At 53.0% G+C, this 21,990-nt stretch overlaps 1 protein-coding gene across 1 annotated transcript in view; it reads right to left on the reverse strand.

Annotated features, from left to right (window-relative positions):
- Positions 1–21,990, reverse strand: part of PMEPA1 (prostate transmembrane protein, androgen induced 1) — a 62,311-nt gene that overhangs the window by 20,422 nt on the left and 19,899 nt on the right. The gene's annotated exons all lie outside the window — the stretch shown is intronic.

Genomic DNA, 21,990 nt, shown 5'->3' on the forward strand with positions numbered 1-21,990 from the left:
CTGGACATTTTCAGGTGTGAACCTTTGCTCCAGCATATAGACAGCTGGGTGCTGATCACCCATTTCCAGTTCCCCTGGGCTCCTCCCCCATGTGCTCTGTTCCAGCCACTTGTTTTCTGTTCTATAAAAGCACCATGCATGACCCACCTCAGGACCCTGGCACGTGCCATTCCTCCTGCCTGGAATGATTTTTCCTCAATATCTTCATGGCTTGCTCCCTTCATTGCCTTGATCCCGGCCCCCAGGTCCCTGCCTCGGACTAAAACAGCGCTCTGCCCTCCAGCCTCCAGGACCCCCATCCCTGTGCCTGCTTTACTGATCTCTGCAGCCCTGATCTGGAAGCTGTATATGACCCACCCAACACTGCACTCTCTGCCTCTCCCCTCTGGAATATCAGTGGCTCAGAGCGAACTCATTCTCCATGGTGTCCTCAGCACCTAGAATGGTGCCTTCCCCAAGGCAGGCACGTAATGACTACACTGAATAAAAAAGCACATTTATTTATTTATTTATTTATTTATTTATTTTTGAGACAGAGTCTCACTCTGTCGCCCAGGCTGGAGTGCAGTGGTGCAATCTCGACTCACTGCAACCTCCACCTCCTGGTCAGGCAATTCTTGTGCCTCAGCCTCCCAAGTAGCTGGGACTACAGGCACCCGCCAGCACGCCCAGCTAATTTTTGTATTTTGAGTACAGACGGGGTTTCACCATGTTGGACAGGCTGGTCTCGAACTCCTGACCTCAAGGGATCCACCCACCTCGGCCTCCAAAAGTGCTGGGATTACAGGCGTGAGCCGCCGCACCCAACTGAAGCGCATTTATTCTGGTGTACACAGATGAGTGTGCAAGAAGGCCCCCTGCAGGTTTGCACAAAAGGTCACAATCAACTGGGAACCACTGAAATGTCCCTGGCAGGGATGACACCACCCTGGGAAGCACAGCCACCGGTCAGTCTGTATCCTCACGGGATGAGCCCAAACTGGGTTAGAAAAGAACAACAAATATGTTTTTAAAAATACAGGTGAAACCTTCTGATACACACCTATATTTATGAGTGACTGTCCACGTCTGCACAGACCAGGGACCAGCAGGGCACGCATGAAACTGCCAGCTGTGGGTCCCTCGAGGAGGGATCACAGACAGCAGGGGACATCCCTTCCGTGTAATACATTTCTGCAATCTCAGCATTTTGGGGCACATATAATTATATTTATAGTAAAAGAGGGAAAAAAAAAAAGATTTGAGAAGCATCTGTCAGTATCCAAAACAGACAGCTGCTCCCATAATGAGGCTTCCCAGGTGGTCTCCGTGGAGGTGCTGTCACCCTGGGCTGACAAGGGCTGCTGCAGGAGGGGCTCGGAATTAGGGTGGGAAGGCCGGACAGTCTCTGCCTGACCCTAGGAGCACAGATACTGCACTGGGAATGGGTGGGGCAGGGAGGGGCACCTGACCACCCCTCCACATGCCCTGGCTGAGGGCCCCAAGGTGGCATCCAGGCACCAGACATCTCGCTTCCTGGGCCTTCCCTCTCCTGGCCTGGAGGTAGGGGTGGGGTGGGGGGGGGGTAGTACATGGAGCCAGGCATGCAGGCTGCCCTGTGGCACCCACTGGTCCACTGTCTCTCCTTCACTGGGCCGCTCCAGGGAGGAAGGTGTCTTCTCTGGGCCTCCGTGGTGCAGCACAGCTAATGGGCTGGCAGATGATGGTTCTGAGTGTGCTGTCTCACCACCCGGCCTCAAGCCCCAGGATCCGCACTCATGCCCGCTGTCTAGAGACCACTTCCACCTTTTCTTCACCTGGCCGACTCACCACAATCTTTCCTCCCTCCTTCCAACCTCCCTCCCTCCTAGGTGCCAGGATCAAGGCTGACACGCCTGACAAGCCTCCACCCTCAGGTCGCATGCACACCTGCAATGCCCCGTTGGCCTTGGTCTTCCCCTTCCAGGCTCCCACACTAACTCCCACTCGGCCCCCTGCCCTATGGTCTGAGCCTGTCAGGCTGGGTGTGCCTGACTCCGTGCTGTATTCCGTCCCCAGCCAGCACAGACCCAAGAGATTTCAGAGATCAATGAACAGCACATACCTGGCCTCTGTGTGCTTCTCTTTTCACTGGTACCCTGTTCTAGTTTGCAAAGGGCCACTCAGGTTAGGGGCGGGCTGCCTTTTTATACCACCCAGAGAGAATTGTGCAGAACCCCATTCATTTCTGAAGCTTCGGGAGTTCCTGAGCAACACAGAGAAACACCTTCTTCCCCATCGCCCCCCCAACCCCCAACCAGTGTCCCGAGTCATCACACAGGAGGTGGACCTGGAGGAGGATGCAGCACGGCCGTGGGTGAGCCCTGCGTCTGAACGTGCATTCAGGGAACAGGAAAGTAAACGGTCTCTAGAATCATTTTAGAACCTGATGATTTTAGAATACTCCTCCAATAAGAAAAGACAAAGCTGTGCCTTTTATCCTTCTTGCTATTATCCAAATGGAAAGAACTAATGGGATTTTTGTTTCCATTGTCACTGACATCGAACATCTTTAAACATCCACTGTCAGCAAAATATCAGTCACCGTTTGAATTATTGGCAGAACGGAGTGAACTCACAGTGAGCGAGCAGTCAGTGGACATGTCGGAGGTGCATAACATCCGAAAGTTATTTAAAATAAACCAAATGTGTTTGTTAATTGAGGAGAGTGGACGACAAATGGGGAACGGGTGGGCGTGGGTGAGTGAGTCCGTGGTGGTGTTGACGGCCACAGTCTTCTTGGAGGATATTGAGCAGTGCCTGTCAACATTACACAAGCACTTCACCTTTCAACCCTGCAAGTTCAACTTCCAGAATCATATCCAGTGGAAAAATTCACAGAAGGGCCCAAAACGTATATATAGATATACACAAAACAAATATGTATATACACACACATATATATCCCTGTTCGTATATATATATTGCATGGGGTGTTTTTCAAATGATCAACCAGAGACCATCTAAATGCCACCAAACACACCTTGGTACATCACATTATGGGATGAGGCCATTAAAACTGATGACATAAATCTACGCTGAGCTCTGAGCAGGGGAAACTGAGCTTGGAGCTGGATCATCTCTATTGTGGGGCCGTCCTAAGCAGCAGGGTGTTCAGCAGCAACCTGGGCTCTACCCACTAGAGGCTAGAAGCACCATCAATCCCCATTGCGACACTCAAAAATGTCTCCAGGGATTGCCAAACGCCCCCTGTGGGGCAAGTCACCCCTGGCTAAGAACTGCTGGTCCACTGTCTGGCTCCCAGGAATTGAATCCAATTCAGTCTGATAATGGATGGATGCTGGCAATTATTGTGGGGCAGAAATAATGAAACTGGAATGGTAAATAAAGTATGGATCCATTTTTATAGCAAAAATGAGGATAAAAAATTAAATTGTTCATGATGACTTCTTCTAGATGAAGGGGCTATCCCTTTTACTTTTTTGTATTCGTAAATTGTTTGCATTTTTATAACAGGCATAACACTTTTAATTTTTTAAATCTTAATAACATACCAGAAAGACTCTCGCACGCGCACGTGTGTGCCTGCATGCACTCACATGTGTGTTTCCAACCGGCCGACAGTGACGCACGTATGCGCTCGCCACTCGGCAAGCACCTCGTGCTCCTTGGTAACCAGCAGATGTTTCTCTCAATTACTGATTTTCAAGAGCCTGGTGTTTCCTGACATGAGGCAGGATGGCGGGCGGCGCCCAGGGGAGGGGAAGTGAACCGGGGCTCCGTTTCCAAGGCTCTTGGACAAAAAGCGAAGCCCTGGATCAGGAAGCACAATGCGGCTGGTATTTAGCCGCTTCTCAATAGTGCCTCATTCAATCCCCGGGGCCTCATTGATGCCCGCCGCGTGCTGGAGAGCCTCTGAGGGTCAGTCGGCGACGGGCACCGTCTGGAGGGGTCTCGCCGCTAACCCGGGGTGGCTCTGTCTTTCGGGAGCAAGAGGGGCCCAGCTATTCTCGGTCTCCCCTGGGGCAGAGGCAGGGAGGTGGGCGGATGGGCAAGGTCGGGCGTCAGAGAGGCTGGAGGAAGCAGTGAGGGTCTGGGCAGGCCCCTTGCACCATCGGGCACCCAGGAGTCGAATCCAATTCAGTAAACACTCAGCGGAGTAGCTTAGCGGTTAAAAGGAATCCCGGCGCTGTCCTGCCTGGATCCAACCCCCAGCTCTCCCCATGGCCAAACACAGGGCATCAGGAAGTGATTCGTTCACTCTCTGTGCCTCGGTTTCCACATCTGGAAAAGCGGAATACCACTAGCACCCACGCATGGGTTGCTGTGTGGATGCAGTGGAGTGAAGAGCCATTAAGTACAATGAACGGCACCTGGTGCATACTTAGGTGCGCAGTAAGTATCAGCCGCCAGTAAGAGGGCTGCTTCCTGGGCCCAACATGCCGGTTCTCCTGGGCCCCCGCCCCGACTTCATCACCAATTGCCCCTGACTGTGGTCCAAGCCTCTCGGCCGCCAGCACCCTGGCCGCCCTGGGAGCAGAAGGCCTGCCTTCTTGGGGCCACACCTTTGCCCGGGCTGGCCCACCTGCCTGGGGTGCCTGCCCTCCTCCTGCTGCCCATTCTCGGTGGCCTGCGTCTACCCCATTTCCAATGGCCCAGCCCCTGCAGCCACTTCCTTCCCTGGCTGTCTCTGGCAGTTTTAAACTCTCCCATGTGGTGGTTAATTTTGTAAATACCACCCAAGACATCTGCTATGACTTCTAAGAAAATGTCTAAGTCATGACTTAGCCTTTCCTCGGTCTATGTCTTGCTGCCATTGTTGGTCTGGCCACTCTGTCAGATGCAATCGCCTCGTCCTGCAGCCTCCTCAAAGCCGGCATGAGCCCGGCATGCAGGAGTCCAGTCTCTAACTGGTAGACTCCTCTTTAACCCTCAAAGCCCAGGGCTGGTCGCCTGAGAACTGCCACATCCTGCATAGTAGTAGTAACTACTGTGGTGTCAAGCGCAGGCCACCACCACGTGGGACTCCCAGTTACAAGGAAAAGAGTGTCCCATCATGAGTGTCCCTTTACCAGTGTCCCTGGCACCTGGTCCACAGCCAGCAAAGAGACCCACAGCCAGTCAACACATGATCAGCCAAGCTACTACCTCCAGAGCAGTACAGAGGCTCACGGTGTGAACCTGGATGTGGCACACACCTGCACCCTAGTCCGGACCCTGCTACCTGCCACCTGAGTGCTACCCTCCCCTCTCTGGGCTTGTTTTCCCACCTTCAGACCCAAAGAGCAAATGGGGCCTCACTCATGCAACCAACATGGGAGTTCCATAGTAAATGCCTCTCCCAAAGCCTGACAAGTGGTGGCCACTATTGGGTTGTTGCTAATAGTAACATTATAGAGGTGGCCATTCCCACCTCCCTTCCCAAACCCTCTGTTTGGAGCAGAAAGCAAAGGACCTCGTGTTATAGACCTCTGTGCCCCTCCAACATATGTTGAAGCCCTGACCCCTGGTGTGGCTGCATGTAAAGACGGAGCCTCTAGGGAAGTAATTAAGGTTAAAAGAGGTCATAAGGGTGGGGACCTGATCCAACAGGATTAGTGACCTGATAAGAAGAGACAGCATAGAGCTCATTCTCTCCCCCCTCCTTCCATGTGCTGGCACCAAGGAACGGCCATGTGAGGACGCAGCCAGGAGGTGGCCATCTACAAGCCACAAAGCAGTTCTCACCAGAACCCAAACTTGCTGGCCCCTTGATCTTGGACTTCCCAACCTCCAGAACTGCAGGAAAACAAATGTCTACTGTCTAAGTCACACAGTCCGGGGTTATTTTATTACAGCGGCCTGAGCAGAATAATACACCTTGTTTAGACAGACAGAGAGGGCTGAACAGAGGGAAATGAGCTGCAAGGTGAGGAGGCAGGACCCCTGCCCTGGATGATAGACTTGCAGAATCCCAGCTGCACCCCTTTGGGACAGAATATTAGCAACCTGCCCTCTGTCTCCATGCAGGGACGCCCAGGGGGATGTCTTATTTTATTTTCCATGAAAAACATTTTCTTCTGTCATCTAAATCTATCCTCAGGCCCTTTCCCTTCCTATTTCCTCACTGCGGCAGCACATATATTTATCGTGCCCCTGCTGTATGCCAGGCCCTGCATGAGCACTGAGAATTCACGATGATTGAGGCCAGGCCTCAGGAGCGAGGGCACGCAAATTCTACTGTGATCTGTCCTCTCTGGAGCACAGCAATTTGATACTGTACCCCAGAAATCAGGCTGGACTTATATCTGGACAGATGAATGTGGACATACGAGGAATAGCCTGGAATCTTCTAAAGCCGTTCTGACCACAGTGAACGTGCAGTAGGTACAGTGAGCTCCTGCTGTGTTTCATGCCCCATATGGAGGGGTTTCTGTCATCTCATTTAATTTTCTCAGCAGCTTCCCAGGAAGTACGCTTGTCTTATTATCATCCCATTTTTGGGATAAGGAATCTGAGGCTCGGAGAGGTGCAACAATGTCACCGCCCACCCTCCACCCGTCCCGCCCAGAAAAGTCACAGAAGTTCAGGTGGCAAGGGCCAGACTTTCCCTGTACCTGGGACACAGAGCCCGGTGCTGTGATATCTGTCCTCACTAGTCACAAGAGTGGACAACAAACTCAAAACAAAGTACCCACCCCGAAAAGCAGCCTCCAGCAGCCCCGACCCCTCCACCGGCAGCCATGCCTTCACCTCCTCCGACCTCTTGGAAGCAGCAAAAGGCAAAGGCCTGAGTCCGTCAGGAGCCCGACTGAGCTGGAAGGTCACTGCCATCATGACCCACGTGTCCCCCGACCATGCCAACTTGCTGACCCTGGCCTGGCGCTTGGCTCATCACCTTCATGTGGGGCTCAGAGGCCCAGGAATACCCCTGGCCCACAGGCGGGGCATTCCTTGCTACGAGTGTTTTCCGGTTTGGGGGAGGAGGGTCTAGGAAATGCTGTTGGCCACACTGACAGTCGGCCCCTGAATGGATTGCTGGGCCCAGTGGCAGCTCGAGGAGGGAAGGAGCTCAGATGGGAAGGGCGACCTCGCTAGAGAGGGGGCTCCAGGGCAGCAAACGTGTCCAAGGGTGTCTGTGTGTCTGCCTCCCACCTTTGATTGTTTGGGGGTGTGTCCTTTCCTCTGGGGCATCTGTCTGTCTGTCTGTCTCCGGTGTGTGACTGTCTGGGGTCTAAATCCGTTGAGTCTTTCCCTGTGTCTCCATCTGTATGAGTCTCTTCCTCTTTCTTTTTCAGGCAACATGAAAAACAGATTCCAAGAAGGAAGTTCTAAGCCTCCCAGACATCAGCCGCCTCTCCCTGTCCCCGCCCCACAGGCGAGGCTATTCCAGCCCTTGCTATCACTTCCTTCCGAAGGAGCATCTTCCAGAAGCAGAAAATCCCAAATTCTGGGAAGACGAGGTTCTGACCAACTGTTCTGCGAAGGGAGCAGGGGAAGCTTCCGGAGGTGTCTTTTCTCTGAGCGTCGAGATGGGGACACAGCAAAGCTGTGGAAGGCAGGCAGCCTGGCTCTGGATTCGAATCCAGATGCAGCCACCTGCTGTATGTGTGGTGTCTGTGGTGACCTGGCCCCTTGCCTCAGCTTTTTCACAGTAAGGCACGAATCAACAACAGTACCTGCCTCACAGGACTGCTTAAGGGTGAACTCAACAGGGACATAGGTACTAGCTCTCTGAACGCTAGCTGGTAGACAGCAAGTGCATAATAAATGGTGATCATCATGACATGGCAAAGCAGGCATCATGACATGGCAAAGCATGCATGCTGACCGGGCAAGCATGGTGAATGCGTCAAGGATGTCAGGCACACGTTTATTAACGATCTGGAGTGGCTGATATTGAGCAGGTAAATTCAATTTATAGAATCACAACTGGTACGAAAAGAGGAAGAGAAATGGTGAGAAAACTCAAGAAACCAGAAACATCCATCAGAAGACAGACCTAGATGGGAGCTCATGGTCCAGCTGCAGAGGCTCAAGGGGCCGACTGGCTGGGGATCAGCTCTCCTGCCCTCGAGGGGCGGAGCTGTGGGAGAGCCACTGGGAGCTGGACCCCCCATGACGAGAGGCCTCCTTGCACTGCTGAGCACCCACACAGAGACCCTGTGGTCCAAGGAGGAGGAGAGAGAACCTTGGCGTTCATCCCTCAAGAGCAGAAGGTTTGTCCACGTGGCTTCCTTGTCTCCCGACTTCCTCTCTTGCAAACACACCCCCCGTCTATTCTGCACCCTGCAGCCAGAACAATCTTTAAAAAAAATCAAGTCTCTGACTTCCCACGCTATGCTCAGGTTAAAACCCTGCAAGGCCCACCCCACCTCACCACTGCACTTCCCATCTCCTTCCTCGCCCACCATGCGCCAGCCAGCCTGGCCTTTCACCTGCTCCCACCCCAAGGCCTTTGCACATGCAGTTTTGTCTGTGGGAAGACTTGCCCTGGGTCTGTCATCCCACATGCGCTCTCACCTCTTCTCTTACTCTGCATTGCCTGGTGGCCTGTCTTGGTCACGAGGGGCAGTGAAGGGTATGGTCAGGAGCATGGATTATTCTGGCTGTGGGAGCAGCTGTGTGTCTCCGCTTCCTTGTCTGTACCATGGAGTGAACTATGGCCCCGTCTCACTGGGTTGTTTGAGGATCGTAAAGAACCCAGAAAGCACCTGGTGTGTAGGAAGCACTGAGTACGTGTTGGCTGCTATGAGAAACCATCTTCTTTCTAAGTGCTTGCTTGTTCATTGTCAAGTGCACCTCACCAGCAAGAAAGCGCCTCGATGACCCTTATTTACCCTGGCACTGTATCCGTGAGGGCTAACACCACACCTGACACAAGAAGTGGCCCTCGATTAACATGTGAAAGAGGAAGGAATCTCTGCAAAATGTCCATTCCCCAGCACTCGCATCTTTCCACCAAAGCCAGAGACCAGAGGAGGGCATGGATGTGAATGGAAACTGAAGGGTCTTTCAAAAACTAAACCTGCAACTCCCATCCGACCCAGCAATTGCACTCCTGGGCATTTATCCCAGAGAAATGAAGACTTAATGTTCACACAAAAACCTGTGCATGAGTGTTCACGGCAGCTTTGCTTTTCATAGCAAAAAACAACAACAACAAAAAAAAACTGGAAGCAATCCAGATGTCCCTCAACAGGTGAATGGTTAAACTAACCATGGTGCATTCATACCTTGGAACACTATGCAGCAACAAGAAGGAATGAACTACTGACACCTACAGCAACATGGAGACGTCTTCAGAGAATTACGTTAAGTGAAAAAAGCCAATTTCAAAAGGCTACATAGTGTATGACTCCATTTCTATAACATGCTTAAAATAACAATATTATAGAAATGGAGAAGAGATTAGTGGTTTCATGGGTAAGGGGGTGGATACAGTTAGAAAAGGGTAGAAAGAGATGTTCTTGTGATGGGACTGTTGTGTCTTGACTGGTGGTTACACAAATCTACGCATACAATAAAACTGCATTGAACGAAACACACACACAGACACACACACTCGAATGAGTGTGTGTAAAACTGGGGAAATGTAAGGTTGATGGTTTGTGACAAATGTCAACTGCTGGCTTTGGCACTGTACTACAGTTATGTAAGACGGTACCATTGGGGGAAGCTGGAGGATATCTACATAGAACCTCTCTGTATTATTTTTTACACCCGCATGCTAACAAACAATTGTCTCAAAATAAAAAGTTTTCTGAAAACAAGTGAACGGTCTGGGAGTGCCCTGTCCCTTGGCATCACTAGAATCGCCCTGTCAGAGGCTGAGGCCAGCAGCCTTAAGCGGTCCTTAGGGCCTGGCCCAGGCCTGGCACTGGGGGAGGGGGTTAGTTTCCTGCAAAGGGAGGGTAAGAGCCGAAACAGAAGCCGCTTCCCTCTCTCGCAGCCTCCCTCGCCTCCCGCTCACAGCATCTGCCATCTGGCTGCTGCAGCCACACGAAACCATCTCTCGGCTGTCATCTCTCCACTTGCAGGTCTGGCTCCCAGGTTTGAAGATTAAATTCTAAACACGTCATTTAAAATTTAGAAACGAGGAAAGGAGATTTTAAGTAATCTGGAAGCACTGGCTCCTATTGTCTGCCCCAAGTAATAAGCATGGAACCTCCAACCTCTGTCTTAAAGGTGACAAGAGCCAGGGGAGGGAGGGCAGCTTGGGATTCCCTGATGTAAAGTATCACTGCCTCCCCAATATAATCAAATACTCCCAAAAGGATGTCCCAAACTACCACTGTATCCCCAAGAGAAAGCATCACTGTAAAGTATCAACGTATTGTTCAGGAAGAACTGCGAACTTCTCTGCCAGTGAGCACTTCAGGTACCGAAGAGCCAGGAACTGCAGGGATCTCTGAACAACACGAGTGTTTTTGAAGAAGAGTCCTCCTCTGTCTTCTCCAGAACATGGAACAGAACTAGAGCAGGTTTGTGATAATGAGCACCTAGGAGGGGGGACCTCCGTAAATGGTCTGGTTAGGGACAGCCTTTTGGAGGAGGTGGCCTTTCAGCAGAGACCTTAAATATGAGGAGAGTTGGGGAAAAAACACTCCTGGCCGAACAACGGCAAGTGCAAATGCCCTGAGGTAGGAAACCTTTGTCTCATTCAAGGGCAAGAAACCCTACCTCCTGGGGCATAGCATGAAGATGCAATGAGGAGCTAGCTGCTTTGGGGCTTGGCAAAGCTGCACTGAGACTTCCTGCAGGTGGCCGTGGGTGTGTATTGGGGCAAAGGCAGCATAGACAACGTGAACTTGAAACGATTCAGGTATCATTTTCCAGTGTGACTCTCCAAACATGGCACACATCAGACCTGCTGGGGAAGCTCCTTTCAGACAATGCGGGAGCCGTGTCCAACAGGCTGAAATTGACATTGTTCAGTGGCGGGTTCCGGGACCTGCAGGGAATGGACTTACAAGCGCCCGCTATGGATGAACAGATTCCAACCAGGCACTCGCTTCCTTAGTGAAGGAACCACTTGTTCAATTATGAAGCCCAGGATGTGAAAGCAACTGCTGGAGCCACATAGGTGAATTTGTTATGCTGGAAGCGGGTGGTCACCTGGCACTGTGAGTGGCTCAGAGATCCCTAAGTGATCAGAATTGTAAACGACCCAGGGGAAAACCTTGGGAAAAAACTCACCCTCTTAGATACTGAGTTTCTAGGGGAGGAGAGTGGCTTAGAAGCCCCTAAAATGGGTCAGATGAGAAAAGGACAGGGCCAGAGAGCGGGAGGGAGTTGCCCAGAGACAGAGCAACTGTGCAAAGCTGGCTAGAGCCAGAGCCTGCGCCTTCCAGTTCCTTGGGTACAGGCTGTCCACGCAGGCATCCCTGGTGGGAGTGAGGGTCACAATGGCTGTGACCTTGACCATCTTTGCAAGGTGAGCCTAGCTTGTGGCATGGAGTCTGGCTTGCACTGCAAGCCCCAGGGAACCGTGGGGGGATGAGTGGATGGTAAAAACGACTTCTGCCCGTCAGACACTCAGACACACCAGCGGGGAGAGCTGCAGCCACTCCAGCTTTAGCTGGGTTGTGCTAAGAGCTTTAAGTGCATTATATCATTCAAAGCTCCCAAGGAGCCGCTTTGGGGAGTCCGGTCATCACCCGCATTCCGCAGATGAAGGGACTGGGACCTCAAGGGCAGCTGCTAGGGCTAAGGTGTGGTTCTTATACCGGAGATGATTTTGCCCCAGGGGACATCTGGCCATGTCTGGAAACATTTGTGGTTGCCACAACTGGGAGGGGGTGTTACTGGCATCCAGTGGGTTAGGGGAAGTAGCTAAACATCCACCCTGCCACATACAGGAAAGTCCCCCACAGAAAAGAATTATTGAGCCCAAACGTCAGCACCAAGGTCGAGAAACTCTGGATTAAATCAGATGATAGTGAATATCTAAGGCACAGTGCCGGGTGCATAGTGCTTGCTCAATAAACATTAGCTAGGCAACAGCTGATTCCTAATTAGGCCTCAATGTGAAGACAGAAGCAGGGACTGAAACCACACACAACCGGTTTGAAGAATAACAACAACTTAGTCTAAAAACATCTGCTTTGAAAGCAAACGCTTAGGAAAGGGCACTTGTTCATTTCACACTTGGATTGTACATTTCTGTAGGCTGGAGTCGCAACTACCTTGATCACCGATCAACGCACACTGGCACCAACCACCAAGCCAGACACACAGGAGGCACTTCGTAAATGCTTGTGAAATGAATACATGGGTGAGGGAAAGTGGCGGAGAGCAGTCTGCCTGAGGACGTAAGCACAGGTCCTTCACTGGAGGCAGGAGAATGAAAATCATCCCACGGGTCGGGGCCGGGTCAGTGAGGAAGGGAGGGAAGGAGTTCTGAGAATGTCAACCTGCAGGACAACTTCTAGTTTCCACCTTTTGCATGAACGGCAGTCACTGAGCGTCTTTTTACCCAAATGCACACGAAACCCTAAGCTAAAGGGCCTCTAAGAAACCAAGGGCCTTCATTAAGTCTTTATAAAGACCTGGAATGGCCCTGGGCAGCCTCCGAATTGCAGAGCTCTGCTCTGACTGGCTGGAAGCTCCCAACAGTGATCTCTATTGCTGGTTGTTCAGGTGATGGGATTTCCAGGTGCCCCAGGGCCTGGGAGTCCCCATTCATCAACCCTGGGTGCTACCAGGGACAGGGCCCATTGTGATTCGTGAGGCCTGCCTGAGTGCTGGTGGGGCAGGGGTGAGGCAGGCGCCCATGCTCCTTCCTGACCTCTCCAGCACGCTCCATCCACTTGCGTGGAATCACGGCAGTGGAGAATGAGAAACACCCTCCATCACTGCCACTGGGAACCCCCGTCCCTCCAAACCTGCCGCCTGCCTGAGCTCCTCACCCGGCATGGGCCTCCTTCCTGCCAGGGAGGGAGCCCTGTGTGAGGCAACCAGGGGTTGCCCCGAAGCCAGTCCCACTTCTGCCATCTGCAGGGGACAGCGAGAGACCTCTAGGGTGTCCCCTGCCTGAGACGACCGTGAGGATGGTGTGGCGCTGCCTCTTACAAGGGTGGTCCCAGCATCGAGAAGGGAACGGCCCTCCCAGACCTTTCACTGCTTAAAATAACCAACTTTTTAATTTAGCAACCATTGTCGTTTCACGTTCAATTCTGTAAGCAATAATAGAGCTCTCCACGTACGCTCCACCTCTTCCCCTGCTGGCAGCACCTTACAAAACTTGATTCTCTGTGGTTTTCCCAGAATCAGAACTTGTGTACTCTTTAGTCACCCCCTCATTTTACAGAAGAAGGAACTGCAACCTGGTCAGTCCCCCCTCAAGGTGACACGGCCAGCTGGGAACTGGACACGGCCACCACACCTAGCTCAGCAGACCCCACCCTCTCGGCTTCTCCTCTCTGCCTGAGGTACTCCCCCCAAGGTCTTCCCACCGCTGACTCCTTCTCATCCCTCAATTCTCAGCACAAGGTCAGCCCGGCTGAGAGACCCTCTCAGACCAATAAAGCAGCCCCCAGGCACAGTCATGTGACACTGTCGAATCTCCTCCTCCGTTCAGTATCTGACTCTGTTTCCCATCTGCACCAGACTAGTAGCTCCCTGAGGGCAGGCTCAGGCCTGTTCCATTCACCAGGTCCTCCCATCTCCAGTGGCACAGGGAAGGAGCTCACCTACTGGATAAATGAACAGAAGATGGGTGATTCGCCCAAATACCGGGTCTGTCCTCCTTCCTTAGGTCACTGTTACACACAGACAGACACAGCTACCTTCGATGGGAGGTGACGGTGTAGCAAAGGCTCCCAGTGGGAATGAAGGCTTGAGCTGAGTGTGAATGGTGCTCAGAGCGGGGGACCAGCTCCACCAGCGGTTCCCTGTGTGACCTTGGGCAAGCTGTTCTCTGAGCCTCGGTGGTTTCATCCATAAAATGGGGAAATGACAGCCCGCTGCCCTTGCATACCTAAGCACAAAGTCACTGGTAACTAGGGGCCCAGGTTCTGGGTCTCCCTGGAGTGTCGGGGTCCTAGGCGCCGGCCCAGAGGAGTTTCAAAGTCAGCCTTTAACTGCCCTCCCAGTAAAGAGGCTGCTGAATGCTACAGAGCAGGCTCCCGTGGCCACCGCCCCACACCTGGAAGACGAAAGGACACGAGAAGGAGAGGCACAGCTGCGTCGCTGGCTGTGACCCACACTCCTCCAGTTTTTGATTTAAAAAAAAAATCCCTGAAACAGCACCCACTCCCTATCAAGTCTGTGTCCCCATCGCCAGCAGAAACCAACTCCTCCTGGAGGAAGGAAAGTTCAATGGATGAGCTATAAATATTTCTGCTAGATGCTGCCTGGGAGCTGGGCTTTCTGCATGAGCAGGCCCCGCTGAAAAGGAAGGCGGCTCGCCAGATTTGTTTCGAATTATGAAAATAGATGTTGTCTCCCCACCACATCTGTTTTGCCTGACAAATGAGCAGCAGCTCGCCTCCTAAATAAGGCAGCACACCAAGACGGTCTTGAAACTCCGGCTTCTCCAACTCTTCAGAAAAGGAGAAGAAGAAGAAAAAAGAGTCCAAGCCTCCCAGGCTTGAGCTCTAAAAGCCAGACCTTTTTCAATGTCATCTCTCACGCCGCCGTCTCCGGGGGCATTTACGCCACGCTTGTCCTTAAGCTCAGACCTCCCTGAGCAGGTAGAGGCTGCTCACCTTAGAGGGCACGGATATCCTCCACTGCTTTTTAAAAAGAAAAAGAAGGCCAGGAGACACGCGATCAATTATAAAAAGTGCAAAGAAAGGAAAGCTCCCTAAACTCAAGCCAAGGGTGCGTTTTTGATGTGCTGAGAAAGGCCAGTTTTTGGAGGGAAACATCAATACTGCTGCCATTCAGTTCTCTATGCCATGCTGGCCTGGTGACTGGGTTAATATCATCATTTTCCTTTAATTACTCCAGGACAGACCCAATTACAGCGCAGACCCATCTGCCAGCCTGAGGATCCAATATTTAATAGCCCATCCTTCAGGAACATTCCTGCTTGGGAGCTTCCTGGAGCGAGCAGCCCTGCATGCATTACGAACTTGCATTACTATACTAACTCGGTGGTGGTGTTCTGGCCTGTGTGTGTGTGTGTGTGTGTGTGTGTGTGTGTGTGTTTCTTTTAAAAGTTTCTTCCCCTGAAAATACTTCATGTTGATATTTCTTCTTAAAGATGCTGTAATTATGAGAGAGCAGAAAGAACCCCCTGAATGACTGTATAACTTGAAATATTACAAGCACAGTCACCCCACTTCCCCACTCCGCGGGGAAATTTACAGGCTTCCAGGCTGCCACCAAGAGCGAAGGACTAGAGCCCAGCAGCTCTCAGAGTTCTTGGAGTTCTCGGCCTCCGAAGCACACTGTCCAGCCACCTGCACAAAGCCCATCATAAACCCATGCGGGGCACAATGGGAGTAGCTGCTCAACAGACCACTCCTGCCTGTGGGCTGTCTGTTTTGGGGGTAGAAATAAAAAGATCTGGCCAAGAAACCTGGAGTGTTATGGGATGTCCTTCTCTATCTCCTGCAGACGAAATGTCCCACCACGCCCCACCCCCCGCCCCGCAACACCGCAGTCAAGTAGGCTGATAGGTCAGACTCGCTTCATCTGGCAGAAATGAGATGCAGTTTAGGGATCCCAGGAGACATCTGGTCAGCTGCCCACGCCTGACTCCCCCTCCCCAGCTTTTGTGCCCCCTACCAAGTAAAAACCGGAGGGCAGATTGATGACTGCGGGAGGGGAGGCGGGTGGAAATTTATGGCTTTGCAGCAGGTCAATGGTAATGACAATAGTTTTCACGGGTGGGGGTCGGGGAGTTAGGGGTCTAGCTGGGAGGGGGGCAGGGTGACTTCTCTCCACCCTGCAGCCCTCGCTCCAGAAGGGGACTCGGAAGCCTGCTTCCCTCCTGACCTGAACATGTAGCGGGCCTGGAAGTCAACTGAATTTCCCAAGTCCACTGGGCTGTGTAGCTGCCTAAGAAGGAGGGGGGCTCTGAGAACCGCCCCCACCACCCACTGCAGAGTCTGAAGGAGCCAAAGTGGGACCACTTTCTGGTTGCTGGCAGGACAATGCCTATTTGGCCTCTGCACCGGTTCCTGTGGGGCGGGTGATGGGTGATTGGGGGGCCCAGGAGACCCTCCACCCCCATAGCTTGCCCGTTTTTCACTGCGGTAACAATGACCTAGTCGCTATGGCAATGAGGTTAATTAATGCATCTATTTGGCAGAACTAAAACCTCGGACGCATTCAAGTAGCCCTGATATTTTCATCCTTAAGAAGCCAACCTCGGGTGTTTTATTTGTCTAGGCATGCAGGCATGCCACAAAACAAAACATTGCCACAAAAGGAGGAGCTGTAAGAAGAAATGGGGGAAGTTGTGGGGAGGAGCTGGGAGGGGGGTCTCTGCCCACCCCTCAGAGAGAAGAAAACCTGGAATGTCACTTTTCCTTTTTCGATGATGGTATAAAATTAGCACAGTCAAGTAAATGTGTTATAAACACAAAGATGCTGCCAGGAGGCAAAGTGCCTTCATTTAAGGAGAGGAAGAATGGCTGAGGGGTTTTAGAAAGGGGGCTGGGTGGTCAAACGGTTGGAGGGGGTGCCGTCTGCAACCCTCCCAAGTACTGTAACCAGAGGGAAAAGCCATTTCCCCCGAGAACGTGCATCTGCAGAACGTCTAGACAGTCATAAAGAGGACAATTAAAAAAAGAAAAAAGCTGCAAGCCGCAGTCACTCTCCTCGCCAGGGTACCCACCCGGCTGCAACCTCCAGCTAACTGCCCGAGCAGGTGAAAAATTATAAAAGCAAGAAAAGCCAGTGTGGGCTAGGAGGAGGCCGGGGAGTCTGGGCCGAAAACAGTTTATGAGCAAGTGTTTTGAAATCCCGCTTTAAATAAGCCGGTAAATGAATTCAACCTTGTCAGATCTCTCTCCCCTCACGCAGACCAAATATTCCGCTGGCGTGCTGTCTAGACACAGATAACAAAGGACTTTTTACAGCGCACAGAGACGCGCTGACAAAGTAGCCATTTAAAGATGCAGTATTGCTTTCTCGGCCTAAAACGATTTGTCAGATGGACTTAAATGAAAATGCTAAGTTATCGGTCTGGTTTGGGGTCTGCTGGTGGACTGGCTGGGGGGAGGGGGCTGGCTGCTCCAGAGAACTAGAAACCATCATCTGTGATTGGGCTGCCCTCCAGGTCGCTCTTAAAATAGGACTGTACGTGGCCGCCCAGCAAATAATTCTGGCTCTTCTTGTTCTAGGAAGGCGCCTGCTAAGATATCTCTAACACCTAGTAGCAGCAATTTTGTTGTAGCACTGTTCACTTAAAGGGGGGCGTGTGGCAAAAAAAGGTTACATGAAAATGCATGGGGGAGAACTTGTTTTCACCTGCTCCGGGTGGACCAGAACCAAGAGGAGAGGAATCTGGTCTCACCTCCAACTTTGCATTTTAGCCCTTGTTATACAAAGGGTCGCTGTAAAATGAGTCACCCTCCCTTCCCAGGAAAGAAAGACAGGCTTGGAGGTGGGCTGGCTGCAAGGGTGTGGCCTGGGGACACAGGGTGACACCCAAACACCCTCTAAACTGGGGAGTGGGCCTCCATGCAGCCAAGGTTCCAAGGGAGGAAGAACAGCATCCGGGAGCTCCCAGAGCCTCAACACAAGCCGTGCGCTGACCTCTCCTTCAGGTTACACTCCGGGGCAGCCGGACAGGGGTGGCTCTCCTAAATGGGGGAACTAGTTTCTTCCCCTGGGACTGTCAGCTTCCAATCTAGAGAAAGACCTGCTGCCTGCCAGATGCCCAGTGAGGGCTCATTCACTCCAGCGACCTTTCTCTGATGGGGTGCCGGCCAAGCGGTCACTTCCTTTCCATGCCTGCCCTGCTCATGGCAGCTTCTATATGAGACTGGTCTGCTCTCCTTCCTCTGTCTTTCCTTCCTGTCCTCCCTTCCTTCCTTCTTCTCTCTCAAATGTTGTAAAGCCCAGACGCTGGAACCAGACAAAGCCCATCTCCACCACCTTCAGGCTGTGTGGTCCAAGGGAAGTCACCTCCCTGAGCCTCAGTTTACCCAGCTGTGAAATGGGGTCTCAACCACCTGTCCTAAAGAGCTGTTGTGAGGATTAAATGCCCTTGTGCATTAAACCCACTAACCAGCCACTAACACGGCATCCACCGGCCTCTTTCAACAGCGAGGCCCTGGGCAGGCCCCTTCCCCCTCTCTGGGCCTCGAGGCCCTCACCTGTGAGGTGGAGTGACCAGAAGTACCTGCCTCAATCCCATGCAATGAGGAGGAGATGACAGTGCACACCAAAGAGTGGAGCTCAGTGCTGGACCCGCAGTGAACACCCCACAAACAAAACCACGGTCAGGCTTAGGATCCCCACCAAAAACAGCTGTCTACACTAATCCCGTGGGGAGGACAGTGCACCAGGGAGATACACCCAGAGGACCTCTCCAGCTGCTCCTTACAGCAGCCTCCCAAAAGGGTGATGGGCTATGTCAGAGGACTGCAGAGTTTTCCCCCATTTCTGTTTTTGGTTTCCGCACTCTCATTTTTAATAATTGCTTTTAAACGACTGTTCCTAATCTTCGCTCCTCTTGCAGCAAGCAGCCCACAAGCTCTGCCGTCTGTGGGCACAGCCTCTGGTTCTGCCCCAGACGTGGATGTGTAGGTTCTAGAACCGATTCTGCCAACGCGGAGGAATGAGTTCAAGACGTGGAGCAATGTTCTTTTTCCGTTAAGGGGTGCAACTGAGCGACTTCCTTCTTCTCCAGGTGATCTCCTGTGCCTGGGGCACCTGTGCCTGGGGCTGGTCCAAGGCTCCGCAAGATAGCACATCAGTGAAGTGACCCAGAAGCCACTGACTCAGCCCTGCCATTTAACAGAGGGACCCCAAGGCCAGAGGGGACATGACTTGCCCAGAGCAACCCAACCAGGTCAGGAAAGAACCCAGGTGCTTTTTGCATGTGTGACTTCCCCTACACATACCTACAGCCACTCCCTGGTCTGGCAACCACGACAGACATTACTAATCAATTGCCACACTCCTTCTCAAAGAGCCCAGCCCTGCCTCCAGGAGCTTCCTCTCCCCACTGCACCAGGAAGGCTCTATCCATCAGGCAAATACAACTTTTTTGGCCAACTCTTCCCCAAACATAGTCATGGGGTGGTTGACCTGAAAAGAAAGGATAAAATACGCAGAAGAAAGATGAGAAATCCAGCAGGACAAGATCAGGGGCATTTGGGGAGCAACTGACACAGCTGGGCTCCAGGAGTCACCAGAAATATCCACAGCAATGTCCGGCCTCTGCACCTGTGCTACAGGGCCCTGCTCAGCCTGTCCTTCTCAACTCCAAGCTGACCCAAGCTTGCCCAAACTCATTTCCAGCCCACAAGGGCCCCCAGCAGGGCTCCTGAGCCGTGAGCTCTCTCCAGTCTATGGGTTCCCTGTCCAGGGAAGTAAGTCTGAACCTGCATCTAGATCGGGTCCTGACATTGGATCCACCCTGGGTTCAGTGTCTTTCCCTCTTCCCCTCTCACTGTGAGCACCATAAGGTCAGGCCGGGTGGTTCAGGCCTCTCTGCTACCTCTGCCCTCATCTCGGGACGGCCTCAGCTGAGCCCCCGCCTCGGGACGGCCTCAGCTGAGCCCCCGCCTCGGGACGGCCTCAGCTCAGCCCCCGCCTCGGGACGGCCTCAGCTCAGCCCCCGCCTCGGGACGGCCTCAGCTCAGCCCCCCCCACGGGACGGCCTCAGCTCAGCCCCCGCCTCGGGACGGCCTCAGCTCAGCCTCCACCAGCTTTGAATTTCCCAGGGGAGCAGGCACCTGGGTGTTTCTCCCCATTCCAAGATTTCTCCGTTTTCCTCCTCAGGTCAGTGCAACTACTTTCTATTTTAGCCTCATGTGAGTAATTATGCAGGGAGCAAGTTGGAGAGGAGGGTGTCTGGGGCCTGGATTGAGTTAAATCAGGGTTCCTCAACCTCCACCTGCCTGACCTTAGGAAGGAGACACTTCTTTGTGGGGTGGAGTGGGGTGGGCTGTTCTGGGCATGGCAGGCTGTTGAGTTGCATCCCTGGCCTCTACCTACTAGATGCCTACGGGGTAGGCACTTCCTCCATGCCCCAGGTTGTGACAACCAAAAAGTCTCCAGACACTGCCAATGTCCCTAGGGGGCAGTTGAGAACCCCAGAGTTACAGTATCAGGAAGCCACAAAGAACGGCAGGCAGCAAGGGCTGAATGACGACCACATCATCATCCTCAGCACCCAGTGGTCGACCTCACTCTGCCAGGCAGGGAACTTTGTGCCAGGCAGAGCCTCACATTCATTCTCCCTAAGGAATCACGGCAAATGCTCACATTCCCATTTGACAGATGAGGCGACTGAGGCTAAAAGAGGTACAGGCCTTGGATAGGCAAACACTAAGCCTAGAGCCAGGGAATCAAACTGGAGATTCTGCCTCTCTCCTGGGTCAGTACTTGGAGCTTCTTGTCACTAACGGCCATGAGGACAAGGTGGCTTCGGGGATGTTCCCGCCTGTCCTCCCCTTTACAAGGCACCCAGGCATGGTGAGCATGCCCTGAGTGGGTGGGGGTGGGAATTCTGCATCTTTCCCCAGGGGTTTCTTTGGCTCAGACCTGGCTGAGCGCTGCCTCTGGGCCTTCGATCCCTGCTGGCAGCCCGCCCCAGACTTATTGGCACAGGCTGTGGGGTTTTATTTAGACGGTGTCAGCTAAACAGCTCTGGGCGCATGGGCCCGAGTGGGCGTCAGCTTGATTGGGTTTCAAAATGCGTTTCTGTTTGGGAGCTGCCTCTATCATTAGAAATTGGTGCACGTTTTGTTGGTAGGGCTGGTCACTCGCTGGGCAGGCGGAGGAAGAACTGGCCGCCTCCTCTGAAGCCAGTTTCCCCTCACCCACTACCCACCCCCTCTCTTCTATCTCGGCCCAAATCCCACTTTCTGGGGCCCTCCCCCAACCCCTGACCCTTCGGAACAAAGGGAGCATGAGTGTCTAGACCGCCAGTCTGAACGTGAGAAGGGGGTATTGTGTGACCAGGACAGAGGCCTGGCCTTCCCAGGCAGAAAGGTCGGCTGGGGAGTGGGGCGAGGTGAGGGGTGACTCTGGCCTGGTCCACCTCTGTGGCAACAGACACCACCCCGTTCCTCCTGGGGAGTCCAGCATCGGACCCAGCACCGGGAATCGGACCTAGGTCAGTGCCAAGATGGGACAGTCTCCAAATGAAACTCGGGGAATCCTCTTTGCCCGTCGCTAAAGGAACTAGTTCAAGGAGAGTCCTCACAACTGTGCCCACATAAATAGCTGTTTCTCATGATGATCAGCTTAGAAGCTTCAAGTACATTCCCAGCTCGGGGGACAAGGGGACCCAGGGGCCGCCCTGAATCTGCCTCCCAGGGCCATGGCGAGATGCTCCTGCCTCCTACTCACCCTCTCTGGGTCTCAGACACCTGTCGTAAAAAGAAAGGCTGTGGCCTTTCAGACGTGTTTGACCACAGAAGCCTTTGATTGTGAATCGAAGTCTGATTCAGCAGCCCTATATATCGGAGGGACGCAGACACGGCGCTGCTCGGGCTGACGTGGGTCCCAGGGGCCAGTGGCTGCATCGCCCGGCAGCAGCCGAGGTCCATGGGGCACTTACTGTGTGCGAGGCATTTGCTGAGCTTCTCCCAACACCCGATGCACTCCTCACCTCAGCTCCACGAGCTAGGAACTGTCGGTGTCACCCCATTTTATGGATTAGGAGGACGAGGCTCTTGGGTGAAGGCAGAGCCAGCCAGATCTAACCTTCCCACCTGCCTGGCTTTCAGCCTGGGGGCCTCCATGTGGAACCCTCCCTGCCTTTGCCAGCTGGGCTGACAGAGAGGCCAGAGAGGTTCCCAAGCAAGCCTCTGACCTCACCTCTTAGCGAAGAGACGCTGGGCAGCGGCTTGGGGCACAGACCACCCAGGGGGGCCGGGCCCAGTGCCTGCACCC

Source organism: Pan paniscus, chromosome 21, assembly GCF_029289425.2.
Source record: "Pan paniscus chromosome 21, NHGRI_mPanPan1-v2.0_pri, whole genome shotgun sequence".
NCBI lineage: Eukaryota > Metazoa > Chordata > Mammalia > Primates > Hominidae > Pan > Pan paniscus.